We start from the raw sequence: 14,057 nt of genomic DNA on the forward strand, positions 1-14,057 counted from the left end.
TGCTCACTATAAGCACCCAAAACTTAGAATACAATTTTGTCAATTCCAAAGGAAGGAGCAGTATCCAGCTTCCTCTTTCAGCGCAATTTTTATTCTGCAGGGCTAACAAGCAAGAAAACCAGTAAAAATTACTTCAGCTTATCAAGTTGAATTAGCTATAATGCACCTAAGCATCTTACCTGCTGTGAAAGAAGGTACCTTTTCAGGCAGGCATTTCAGAGGAGGATCACTTTATAACTTTGCTGTACTTTGTATTCCTTGAGCCTGTGGTAATACATGTGACAGTACCTCTGTGAGCTTTGGGGCCCTAGAATCTGACCTTCGCTATCAATTTGTCTGTCTGTCCAAAAACTGAAATGTTTCCCTTATGAGTACTTCACAATCCTTATCATAGTAACACTAGGCAAATCTTTTGAGTCAAGAAAGTGCAATTATAATGGAAATAATTTTTTTCATGGAAAACTCTTCAGATGTTCTACACTGAAGGAAAAACAGCATGACTTGAAAATGTATGCAAAACAAATTTGTTCACTGACACTCCTTTATCTTCCTAGAAAAGCACCTTTGTCTCACCTAAGTCTCCTAGAATAGAGCACAGCAGACCCTAAGCCACCAGAAAAACTTGTGAAGACCTTGACACCGTGGTGTACCAGACCACGACGGCCGGGAGTCCCCTCCCCAGGGCTCCCCTGCTCTCTATCCTTACAAGCACTGAGACCACACAGGAGTTTGCATTTAAGTACCACTCAGAATCCTGGAGGCTCGTGCAGACTCTGACAGCTCCGACTTCACCCTCCAGGTTTTTCAGTTTGAACAGAAGCTCCAGAACAAGACTCCTGCATATGATCTTCCTCCACCAACCTTTCCAGATGGCATCGTTCCCAGAGGGCCATTCACAGCACAAGTCAGCCACAGAGAACCCATAGGAAGGGCTGGGGCAGACCAAGAACATCACGGTTAAAATATTTTCCCCAGTTTGTGTTAGATCTGTATCCTGACTCCTGCCTCAGTGCTCTGCTTTCTGTCAGATACCACAATCTGAACGCACGGTTAAGCATTGTGCAGCAAGTTTTGTCATTTTGTATCTCCCTGGTATCTCCCATGTACTGCCTGGAATGTCCTAATGACTGGGGTTTGTAATCCACCTATTTTTGTCTCTGTGAATATTTAATCAGTCATTCACACAAAGAGGATAAGCTTCAAGGGGAAAAAAAAGGCATTAAAAAACAATTACCTCCAATTATCCAAAGCTGAATAACAAGAGCATTTGCCTAGGATACGCTGGCACATCTCTCTTTCAAACAGGGCATTTGACCTCGGGACACAGAAAGAGCAGTCTTCCTCTGCTCAAGATCCTTGGGAATGAGCCCTACTCTGTTCCCGTGCCTACCTACAGCCACTGTGCCTGTCTGAAAGATCAAGGGAAAAACGGGTGAGCCAGGTTTAAACCTCTGCTAAAAAGCCATGAAAAGAATGAAGGTCCCTTGCAGAGATCTAAAAAACCAAGAACTCATGTAGGATTCATGAAAATAAGAGACCAAATACAGGAGACAGACTTTATTTTTGTCCTTGCAGAGGGAAAGGTCACAGTACAAACTAAAGATTTAAAAGGCTTAAGAGAACCAGAATGAAAAGAGACATTACAAATGCACCAATTAGGGGAAAAGCTTCAGTTAGAACTTGTGCCTTGTCACTCATCAAAGGATCCAATTACGAGACCAAAACCAGGCTTTGTTAGTACTGCAATTCACAGAACTACCTGCTTCAAAGCACATTAAAGTGCAGCTGCAGCCCGAAAAGTGACTCTCACAGCTACGTGGGATGGCATGGAGCCTGCACCGAGTCTTGGAGGAAACAAAGACCCAACCTTCAGTCCCTAAGGAATGAACACAGGGACTTTCCTTGTTTCAACAAAGCCTCCCTGTATTGGAAGTACAGCCAGTGGCCCCGTCTTGGACTTCTGAGAACTTCAGGGAGAGCTTCTACTGTTTCAGGTCCTATTTGAAAGCAGAGGTGGGCCTGGAAGAGATGGGACAGTCCATGTGGAAACCATTTTTGCGGGCAGCGAGAGACAGAGGGGCTTCTGTCCACCCAAAATACTCCACTGCCTTTCCCGGTGACTAAACCTCTGGAGCATGACTGGTTTGGGTTTGGCTGGCATTCCTCAGGCAGGGAATGGCTGAAAGACAAAACACACCCCACTGCTGGGAGCCCGAGTGCAGTGTGTGGGAAGGGGACACACTTCACCCTGAGAATTCTGTCCTACCCGCTGTGTGAGTAACTGAATTACGTTTAAAGGCTTCCAGGATGAAAGGATATAGTCTCAAGATGTGCCAGGGGAAGTTTAGGTTGGGCAAATTTAGGTTGGAAGAATTACTTCACCAAAAGAGTGTTTAGACATTGGAACGGGCTGCCCTTGGAGGTGCTGGAGTCACCATCCCTGGAGGTGTTTAAAGAACATTGGACGTGGCACTCAGTGCCACGGTCTATTGCCACGGTGGTGTTCCGTCACAGGGCAGACTCAGAGATCCCGGAGGTCTTTTCCAACATCACTGACTCCGTGTCTCCCCGCACCCGAGTGAGGCCCTCACGCAGAGCACGGAGCCCCGCGGGGCGCGGCCCTCACGCACAACATGGACCCCCCGCTGCCATTTTGCGGGCGCCGCTCCCCACGTGCCCCGGACACGGGGGATGGCCCCGCCCGCGCCCTGACGTCACGCAAGGCGCATGCGCCGAGGGGAGGCGGGAGGGGGCGCCACCGCCCGAGGCCGCGGGGCGGGTCAGCCGGAAGCCGCCGAGCCCCGCGCAGGAAGTGGACCCCGCGCGCACGCCGCGACCAGCGGCCCCCGGCTGCGGCCGCCCGCGCGGCCCTTTGTGACTCATGTGACTGACGCGCGCGGCGCTGACCAATGGCAGCGGCTCCTCCCTTGCCCGCCTGGCCCCGCCTCCTCTCCGGCATCACGGCCAATCGGGAGGGCAAGCTCGCCTCCGTCGCCATCTCCTCCCTGATGGATGGGTGCGAAACCCAATGAGATCGCTGGCCCCGCCCCCACCTCTCGCCAATGGGCGCCGCGCAATGCGGCGCTCGCGGGCCGGGGGCAGCCACGGAGGGCCCGCCGGCCGCCCCCGCCCCGGCGGAGTCGCCGTGGGCGCACTCCGGCCGCCCCCGGCCCCGGGCAGCCCCGCCGCCCGCCACACGTTCCCTGGCTGGTGCGACACGGGGCGGGGAGGAGCCGCCCGGCCGCTGCGTGCGGGGGCTCTGCGCGCTCTTAAGGTGGCCCGAGAACGCGACGGGAGCGGGACCGGGATAGCCGGGGTGTCCCCGGGGGGGCGGAGGAGGGGCGGCGGCGGCGGGAGCTGCCTGGTGTGAGGGCGGCTGCTGGAGAATGCCCGCCTGGCCGTCAGGGTGAGGGAGCCGGGTGGAGGTGTGTGCCGGGAGATAAGAGCCTGTCACATGAGGATTCCCGCTGCAGAGACGGGGAGCGGCGGCTGGAGACAGTCTGTGCCTTCCTGTGTGTCCGAGGCTGGGCCAGCAAACACGTCCCTCGACGACTGTCCAGCCTTTGAAACTTTGGAGCTCCCGGCAGGTGCGGTTGGCTCTGGTGGAGATATCAGGTACACTGGCTTTCTTGTAGCTAGGATCCTAAATTGAATTGTAATTGAAGCCCTGAGTTTTAAACCACGAGTTTTGGCTTCATGGATGTGCAAGATGCATCGTTACATGCATGGGTATGTAATTTACGTAGAGCACACCAAGAAATTATTCAAGATACACAACGTGAGTAACCAGTAAATCTTTACATACACATCTACAGAATCACTGCATCTCTGAGGTGGCAAAAGACCTCTGAGAACATCGAGTCGAACCTTTGACTGAACACTACCATAGCAACTAGACCACGGTGCTGAGTGCCACATCCAGTCTTTCCTTAAACACTTCCAGAACGTAGGCTGCACCACCTCCCTGGGCAGCACATTCATGTCTAATCACCGCGAAGTGAAGAAATTCCTTCTGAAGTCCAACCTGAGCCGCCACAGCCTGAGGCTACGTTCTCCTGTCCTGTCACTTGTTAGCTGGGAGAAGAGGCCGACCCCCACCTGGCTGCCCCCTCCTTTCAGGTGGTTGTAGGGTGAGAGGGTTACCTCTGAACCTCTTCCTTCTACAGGCTAAACAACCCCTGTTGTTCCCTCAGTCATTCTTGTACTTGTGTGCAAGTGCATAAACAAAGGTTTTCCTGGCTAAGAAGGGTTTTTTTTAAAAAAAAACCAAGCCAAACACCTAACCCTGCCCAGAGAGAAAAACATGTTAGGATACCTGCATGTTACATAGGATTCCTGAGATGCCTGTTTATTACTAGTTGCAAATGGAAGGAACAGTCCTTGAGCCAGGATGTAGAAGAGAATTCCTTCCCAAATACTGAGACTTTCAGTGTCCCAACTGCCAAAAACCAAAGCCACCTCCTACACCTTCCTGGATGCGAGAAGCCCCAACTGCCCGCTACCCATCTGTCAAAATTTATAGATCTCCTTAGACAAATATTAACAATTCAGTCATGCGCAAAGCCTGTGGCATATTGAAAAAATTGGGAGAAGGGTAAAATACATTGAATGTAATGTAAAAATAAGCTATGTGGTGACTGGTTTACTCTTTTTTCCCCGTGTCTCCATCTGCTCTCCTCTGTCTTCTATTTAGCTTTGAAAGGCTTTGGGATGTGTCTTTGTTCTCTGAATGCTGAATATGATGATGGATCATGATACATTTATCTCTGTGCATTTCTGCCACACTGATCCTTTGCCCTGCCTCCCTAGGGCACTTTTTGTGTTGGATGGTAATTTTTGCATTTACATTCTTACAAGCAGTGAAACAAGTTAGTTACATCATACCTTTTAATTGTCTATAAAAAGCAGGCAGTACTTCAGATATTCATTCGAGGAGAGGATCCTGAAAACCAAAAGGAAAAATAAGTAGGGAGCACACATCGGATGCCTGGCACACGTCGAGTCCAACCACAGCTTTTTAACACCTCTGCATTTGGCTACAGATCAAACAACTTGCAGATACCACCCGTCTGCCTCCCAGCACAATGATGCTCCTGCCTTGTCTCTCAGTAAACAGCAGTCTGAGCGCTGTGTGGACACAAATCCTAGCTAGAGGGGGACTGGGGTACTTGGACTAGGAGTAGCAGACACACCCAAAGACCACCTAGCCCAAAGAGAGGTCAAAAGAGAGGCAGAAGAACAAGGGAGCTGAAGCTAAGCTGTTCACGCAGGACTTGAGTGAGGCTGGGAGAAATGACAGACTCGGACAGAGCTCTGCTGTGGCGGTGGGAGGGAAAGAGGTGGTTGTTGGCCCTTGGTAATGATCAAGAACACCATAATGGAGATCTGTAGTGAGATAATACGAATAGTGTGGGGAAAAAGGCAGGAAACCCTTGACAGAACAGGTAGTAGCATAGGGAGGGAAGTTGTGACTAGAGCTGCTGGCATAGGTGCAGAAGAAGGGGATAGTGTGAGAGAAGAAGGACACAGAGAATCCTGAGAGGATGGAGGATGATGACTGACTTCCTGAAATGAAGGTGTGGAACTATGGCACAGGTTTTGACCTGTTGAAGGAATGCAAGGAGTCATTGCAGGTGCAATGGTAAACACAGCCCTGCAAAAGCAGCAAATCTTAAAACACCCCCTCTGCTATCTCAATTTCCACATTACAGTTTCCAGAATTTAAAAAAAAAGATTCTTTCAGAAAATGCCATTTCCTCCCAGTATATTTGCTGTTCTCTACTTCAAGCCTTACAGCAGTCCTACCATTTGGAAGGATTCAGATGTGAAACCACACACAAAAAAATGAGGTGATGAAATACAGGGTGACTTTCAGATAACTGGGATTGGGGCCCTGGGGGGGGCTGTTTCGGTCATGCTTTTCAGATTGACACATCAAAATGATGTGCCTACCACACTGTCTGCAGGTGTATGGGACACCAGGCAGCACCTGCTCCTCCTCACACACACATTTTAGAGTATTGCTCTTATTTGGCATGCTTTACTGCACAGTCCCCTTTAATGTTATAATGAACTACTGCCTTGGTCTGCATCCCTGAGACACATCAACAGGAGACTCCTAGGTTTTGGCCTGCTGGGTCAGAGTGGGACAGCACTGAGTGTAATTCACAGAGTCACAGAATGAGTTAGGTTGGAAGTGACCACAGTGGGTTATCTGGTCCATCCTTGTTTTAGCAGGGTCCTGCCAGAGCGCATTGTGCAGGATTGCATTCAGATTGTTCTTGAGTATCCCCAGTGAGGGAGACTCCACAACCTCTTTGGGCAGCCTTTTCCAGTGGACAGTCTGTACAGTGCAGTTAACCTGCACAGCAAAGAAGTTCTTCCCCATGTTCAGGTGGAACTTCCTGTACATCAGCTTCTGCCTCTTCATCCTAGTGGTTGGCATCACTGAGAAAAGCCTTGTTGCATCTTCTTGGGACGCCCTCTTTAGATATTTATACACATTAATGAGGTAAATTAATGGGGTTGCCTATATGGTTCTAGCTGGCTTTAACACACAGAATAAATAGCAATGAGACTTTTAACAGGATTGTGGTAGAAACACCTTTTAAGATCTGGTGATGTCTCTGCAATAGGTTGTGGACACACGGTGCTTGAGAGAAGACTCCTAGAGACGGAGAGCTGCATTGTTTTAGGGTGGGAGTTGACTCGGAGCACTCAGGGCTGAAGTAGGGCACCACCACTGCACGGCCGGCGTGAGCAGCGCGGGTGGGCAGACCCCGACCCAGGGTGGCCATCTGTGAGCCCCCGTGCCGGGGCTATGCCCGGCTCTCGCTGGGGTGACCCCGCAGCCGCTGCCCCCCGTTTAGAGCGGCGAAAGGCGGCTGCTGGCAGCGGCCGGGGGGCCAGGGCCCCACTGCCATCTCCGCGGTGAATCGAGCCTCCGTGCGGGGGACGGGCGGGCAGCTCCTCCCCTCTGCCTGGCAGAGCGGGCGGGCAGCCGCTGCTCCCCCGGCCCGGCGCCTCCTTAACCCGAGGAGGCGGGGGCGGCCGCGGCCGGGGGGAGCCGGGGGAGGCGGAGCGGCGGCCGGGGAGGAGCCGGGGCCTGCAGTGGAGCCGCAGCCCGGAGCAGCAGCCGCGGGAGCGGCGGGGCCTGGAGAGAGTCAGCGCAGCCCGGGCCGGGCCCCCCGCACCGGAGCCCGGGGAGCCCCCCGGGGACGAAGCCGCGGCCCGGCGGAAGGCGGCGGAGGCGCCGCGCAGCCCCGCGCAGGCCCGTGAGCCGCCGCGGCCTCCCGTGGTAGCCGAGCCCGGGCAGGAGGAGCTGGGGCCTGGGGGGAAGCCAGGGACAGCGGCCGGGGTGGGGGGACACCCCCTTAGCCTGCCGGGGTGGGGGAGAGACCCTGCCCGCCGCCCCCCGCCCCGTCCGCAGCCGCGTTAGGCAGCCCCGCGCCCGCTGTGGGGACACCCCGGCGCCCCCCCCTGCCAGGCCCCTTCCCCGCAGCTGGTGAGGGAGCTTAACACTTGCCCCCTTCCCCACTAACGAGCCAAGGGTGTGCGGAGGCCCCCGGCACCCAGCCCTGGTAACTATCTAGAAGCAGGTCTGCTCTTTCTCGCTGTGGAACAGAGCCTTCTGGAGCTCCCTCGATACTTGTTACCGGGAGAGGTGTCCTCAGACCCCAGTTCCTGAGGATTGTGAGAATAACCTTTACTGCCGACTCCCTCCTGCTGCTGAGGGAAGTCTTCTCTCAAGCCCTTCCCCGGACCAGGTAGTAGTGGGTGTCTTTACAGAGGAAGTCCTGTATGCCCAGGAGAGGCAGTTCCCAAGACAGAAATAAGCAGGAGCTCCAGATACTTACCTAGTAATTTTAATTATTTACATCTGCTCAGCAGGTGCTAGAGCAAAATAAGGGAGAGAAAGCAGAGAGATATTTAGCTACTCTTTCCTTTTCCAGTTGCTGTTAACTGGAGATAAAGGTAATTTCCAATACTAATTTCATCCTCCTTCATCCCAAGGAAGATCCCTCATCCCCTAATCCCAAGAGGGTTTTCTTCAAATACCCCGTGCAAGGAGAGAAGACACACCTCCTAGTTACAGGGAGAGGAAAAGGCAGATTTCACTGATAATATCCACAGAGATAGCAAGAATTGTTTTAGAGAAAGAGATTTTTTTCCCCTTACGGGCAAGGTGTACCTAGAGAAGAGAGATTTCTAGGTAGGCAGATTGGGAAAACAGATTTCTGAAATAATCTGACCGTCAGTGAAAAGGCTGTTTCCCAGGGAACACCCCTTTAGTAGTTAGCTGCCAGACGGGAGAGAGGATCTCCATCCCGGGATAAAACCAGCAGTTTTAGGGGACTGACAATCCCCTAGCAGATTGTTTTAATACTCAGCATCCTGATTTCATCCACAATCCTTTCGCCCTCGAAATATTTTTTGAAGAAGCCCTTGGAATAGCTGACAGCAGCGGTCTGAGTATGGGTCTCAGAGAAGCAGTGTGAAGGGCAGCACCCCAACAACCAGCACCGAAGATAATCCACCTCCCTCCAGAAAATCTTCCAGACAGAGTGAGTGACCACATTATATCACCTCTCTATTCCTACCTGTCTTCTGTTGCCTTCTGTCCTTGTTTTCTGTATCTCTTCTTCTCTCACTGTATCTGCATGCTTTTAATCGTTTAGCTCTTTCTGTTTCTGGAGTTGTCCCCACCTTCTTTTTCTGTGTGTCTCTCTCAATCTCATTCATTTAGCTGCCTTACGGAATTGACCTGATTCTTTCCCTCACTATTTAGCTTATGGGAGACCTTAGCCCTCTTTAATTGTAAGAAGCCTCTCTGCCCTTCTACTTTCTTTCTCTGGTTTATTCATCCTAGACTCAGCCTTAATCATCACTGGTGTGAATTAATTCCTGTCATTTAAGGGTCACTGAGAATGATAATAGTGGCCAAAAAAAGCTTTGAGGAGACAGGGGCAGTGATTTGTAGTGCCAATGTCCAAGGATGCACCCATGGGGTGGAGTGTCAGTTCTCCATGTGGGTCCTACTATGCTTGTGACTGTGGGAATAAAATCATTGTGCAGTGCAGACCTCGCTGTGCTTGGGGTCTGAACCTACAGATCCCCATGCAGATACTCTGAGATGTGCGTCCTAGTGTACCTAAGGGACTGAGGGATGAATTCTGGAAAGAGTGCCCTTGAGAGTGGGTCCTGTGGTGCTCAGGGGCCTGGCAGTGCAAGCTGTGACAGTGCTGGTGGAACCTGCTCTGAAAGCCAAGAGAAGCCGTTCGGTTGCCACCAGTCTTCATGTGTGTTTTATGCTGCGTTTGGGGCTAGGAATGTGAATCCTAGTGCTGGTGCTGCGTGAGCCAAGCTGCTGCTTTTTGTAAATGAGGCAGTTAATTCCCAGCCACAAATGAGTATTCTGACACCAGCGTAGTGATTTCCTGAGAAATCAAGTCTGAGGGAGACGTCGTGCTGGAATCCAAAGCAGATTCCAGTAGCAGAAGAATCTTGGATATCTCACGTGAGGTATTACTGTTTCTAGTGAGATAGCAGTGAGGAAATCTAAGATCAAAGGGCCAGGACAGGGAGCCCTATTGGAGTGCAATGGTTAAACAGGGAGTCCCTGAAGAAGGAACTCCTTGGTGTAATGTGCTTGCAAGATCAGACAAAAGATGCCAAAGTGATTCCCCATTTTGGCAGAGAATTTTGTCAGTTATCCATAGCTTCAGAAGGTGACTCTTTCCAAGGGAAGGCTGAACCACCAAGCATACATATGTTCTGGGGGTACTGTTAGATGCCCTCCTACCTGTTGCCCTATAGTTATGCAATCAGCCTGTTTTGAGTAGAGCTGTGTTATCTAGCACAAGGGAAGCGATAACTGAGGCATTTTGGCCTTTGTACATTCAAGGGGATAAACTGACTTTTCATGCTCGTGAGGTTAATTTACCTCACGCTGCCCCCTTCCTCACAGTCATGACTTGACATTTTTCAAGTGCTTTTGCCTCTGATGGATGCCAGGGCACTTTACAGAATATATACACCAGCCTTGACAAAATTCTGCTCTTCCACAGCAATTACCTTTCTGCATATGAAACATTTTTTTTTCTTCGATTGATGATAAAGATTCTGTATTTGCTTCCTGAGCTTTAAATGTTCGTTACAGACATAAAAGACTGGAAGTGGTGTGCTATAGACTAATTGTTATTTATTTGTTAATTGCTGCAAGGCATTCAGTACTGACTTGGACAGCAAATTAAGACAATTTCTGCTCGAAAGATCTCATAATCTAAAACACAGCTATACAAAAGCTGGGACATACTCATAAATTTTAGGGAATAATTTTTCGTGAGCACAGCTCTTAAAAGTGATCATGGTATTCACATCAAATGTTTATCACAGGTGAAAATGCAGCTTCCTCTGAGATGGAATACTGCAGCTGCTCTGCACCATTTATTTTATACAAAAGTATCTATGCAAGAGAAAGGGAGAGTATTATTTATCTTCATGAAAGTGCAGGGTACTTTATACACACGTTTAAATGCACGTTTAAATGTTACATCTGTAAGAGTTTACATTAAGAATGTTAAACCTGACCACCTAAAATTAGACTTCAAAAACCACATTAATGTACCTACGCAAACAGCCTAATTCTTCTAGATGCCTAGGAATGTGGAATTGGCTTCAACAGAAGCAATGAAGTCTTCTACATTTGAGGAAAAATACACTTAGTTGTGTGTATATGGGTTTGTAAATTTAAATTTGGACGTTCATGCTTCCAAAAGTTGACTTTTTAAGTTGAAGCAGTCTGATCCTGTCCTATGGGCACTCAGCTCCCCTCTGAGAACTGACAGTGTGGCATTTCTCAGGTCAAGCCCTTAAGCAAAATGAAATGAGACGGTCCAAAGAGTTATGGGAAAAGGATTATGTTACTGAAAGATCATGAGGTTATAATAGTGTAAGTCTCTGTTCTATAACTTCTTGGGTTTTATCTTGAAATGTGGTTTTGTAGACAAGTTTCTAGGATTGAATAAGGAGTCCAAAAAGTTGGAGTAAAAGAATGAAGCATTTTGAGGAGTTGGGATCTAAATTTTCAGTCTGACAGGGGGTTGTGACTACTGTAGTCCTTCTGGTTTGGGGTTTTTTGCTCAGTTTTTTTTCCCCCCTCTAAAAATACAGCTGAATGTTGGTGGTGTCTCTGAAGAAGTTTATTCTTATCACAGAGGTACAGGTTCCAGGTTACTACATCTTTCACTAAACTTCAGCTGACCTTCATGTAGGAGGAGATTCAGTCTGCATCCCAGTTTGGATCTTTGGCCCTTTACTTCAAATGTCAGAAAAGAGGAGTGGTTAAGGGCAACTGTGATATGGACAGCTGTCCTTCAAGAGCAGGACTGAGCTGATTATCTCATTTTACACAGCTGTCAGACAGGAATTGGATCTCAGTCATTAGCAACCAAAAGATGAAAAATACTCTGGACTAATTTTTCCATTTGCTTTTCCCAACCTTGGGTTGAAGAGTAACCAGTGATTTTCATGCAGAACCTTCTATGTTTTTTAGTACTCCATTTGCAGAATCTGTTTCTGAGTGATTCTTCAGAACTGAAACTTTGAAGGATACTGGTTTTGATCTGGGAGGCATCTTAGAGAAGATGAGTAATCCCTAGATTGATGGGCAGCCCAATGTGATAGCTAACATGTTTGAACTCTCCAGTTGTGTTAACTCTGAAGCCTAAAGAAAAGTCTTTAATTTGCTGTATTGTTGGCAGTTGCACACGTTATTTTAGCAAGAATATCCAGTTGATGTGTTCAGCCTCCAAATGCTTATTGTCTTTGTAGGAGGCAGTATTGCTACTTGCTGTCTGTTTTGCTGGTTTTGTTTCCTTCTTCCTCCGAATGGATATAGGATGAACATAAAAATCTGTACCATATTCCAGCCCTGAACTCATGTTTCTCACTTCTTAAAGGCCGCCTGTTTGTGTGTATTACTGAGAGAGAGCAAGCATGGAGCAGTATGTTTTCACAATTAATTAATTGCAAATTTTCATCTTAAGTTTGAAGTGCAAATGCAAAATAACTGTGAATGTTTCAAAATTTGGAAATCTCACAGCCAACTTTAAGACCAATTTAATGCTATATCCTGTGGTGATTTGCCAAGATTTGGACTAAACTGTTGTTTTATCCATCTGTCTTTGACCTGCCCAGGCTTCCTATTATGAACCTGATAGGTAGGCAGCACAGATTTAAAGGTAGACAGCAGAGATTTTGGTAGTGCCTGACCTTTCCTGAATCCCTGGGCTCCATAGCATCATGTGGCACTCGTGTTCCTCTCCTGCACCTTTAAGGCCCAGCATGTTTCCAGCCTGCCTACTTCTTGACTCTCATTTCCTCCTACTCCCACTCCTCCTCTCAGTTGTTCCTGCTCTTTGCATCTCTTTTCTCTTGTGGTCCTGTTGGCCTTCTGTCCTATGGTCCTAGAAGCACAAATGCTGCTTTTCTCTTCATCAAGCAAGCATCCCTTATCTCCTCACTGGGATTCTTCACTGGCAGGAGTCTTTTACTGCATCTCACAGGCTCTGGTCTTACTTCTACACCTGCATTTTGACTTGTTCCTGGTTGCCTTTTGTTAGATTATATGCCTGTGGACAAGTAGGATTTTTTGTCTGACGTTATCTCAAGAAACGTCTTTTTTTAGTCACTGAAAATAACCAGTTCTGCTTGCCTGGGGAATGACACTTGGTCTCCATAGTCCAACTCAATTCCATTCTCCCACCCTCCCTTCTCTTCTGGCCCCTCTCCTTCCTTAGGAATAGCTATATTTTAGTTAGTTAGAATAAAACCCCCTTCCATTACATTCTCTGGTTCCCTCTAGCACTTGAGGATCTTGGTTTTCAGAACTGGGCTGAGCATTTTGTGCAAGGCCCAGTGCCTCATTCCTCACCTTTCTGAGCTGGTCAGTTTATTTGGTGTGAAATCAAGAACTAAGGGAATGTGAGTTCTTTTTTTGGCCTTTTTTGTGTGTCAGAGAGACTGAGTAATGAGGGACGGGGTGAGATGATGAGTGAGAGCTTTTATACCTCGAGGAAAAAAATATTTGCTTTTTTGTTTTTTACCATTAGCAATTCAAATTTTGTTTATGCTCTATAAAGACTGTGGCTGATTATAGCAGAAATATGTAATTACTGTTAAAAGTTCAAATCTGAATAATTGGGAAAGAATCTGAACACTTTGTGGTCACAAATTAAAGCAGCAAAGTTCCTGAATTTTCAGTTTCCCTTAAAAAAACTATTGTTAAGTAAAACCAAGACAAATTCTCCCTCCCCATCAGGAATTTGCAGAGAAAAATAAACAAGCTGCTAAAATAGTTATATCTGAAATTCTTTTTATCTCTACCTGAACAAAGCAGACAAGGTTTGAATGTAGAGAACTGGTCTGGGTTTTGGGAGAGCAATGTTCTCTGCAAAGTTCTGCTGTTCCTTTGCTGGCTGACCTTGGGCTGCATGCTTCTCCATGCATGGCTTCCCATTTATCCTGGAATAGGTTATTGATCCTTTATAAGGGTTCCAAAGTATAAGGATGAAAACCACTTTATAATGGCTGCCTGCTCTTGCTGCTGATTGCCTTAATTACAATGTGATATTGAACTTAAAACCTCTATATGCTGGTTTTTGTGGCATTAAGAAACAGTAAAAGCCCCAATATGTTTTTGTTTCATTGAAGGACCAGTCACTCCAAAATGGAAAGATTCTGTATGATTGTGTGCAGTCTAGAACTTTTTTATAAAAGTTGACTTCAGTATAGATATTCTCACTCCCTTGAAGCTTCTCCTGAGATCTCTAATGACCTTTTCTTGGCCAAGTCTCAGGGTCTCTATTCCATCTTCATCCTTCTTGGCTTCCCTGCTGTTTTTGACACTTGATCATGCCCTGTCTTGAAATCTTGACCTCCGTTGACTTTTGTGACAGTATTTTCCTGGTTTCCCTCCTAACTATTCTAGTCATTCATTCAGTAGCCTCTGCACTAAGCTGTTTACTTCCCTCCATTTTTTTTCCCATAACTTAGAC

At 48.0% G+C, this 14,057-nt stretch overlaps 1 protein-coding gene across 5 annotated transcripts in view; it reads left to right on the forward strand.

The window, feature by feature from the left end:
• Nucleotides 1–3,153: 3,153 nt before the first annotated feature.
• The window catches only part of FOXJ2 (forkhead box J2), a 31,345-nt gene continuing 20,441 nt past the window's right edge, over nucleotides 3,154–14,057 (forward strand). For 2 of the 5 annotated variants that reach the window (XM_041460590.1, XM_041460593.1), the window contains exon 1: nucleotides 7,063–8,564. The gene's annotated coding sequence lies outside the window, so the exon portion shown is untranslated. Of the gene's footprint in view, nucleotides 3,275–3,307; nucleotides 3,616–7,062; nucleotides 8,565–14,057 lie in introns of those variants that run through there. The other 3 variants (XM_041460594.1, XM_041460591.1, XM_041460592.1) reach the window with 3 other exon arrangements.

This window comes from Pyrgilauda ruficollis, unplaced genomic scaffold, assembly GCF_017590135.1.
Source record: "Pyrgilauda ruficollis isolate IOZ18807 unplaced genomic scaffold, ASM1759013v1 scaffold146, whole genome shotgun sequence".
NCBI lineage: Eukaryota > Metazoa > Chordata > Aves > Passeriformes > Passeridae > Pyrgilauda > Pyrgilauda ruficollis.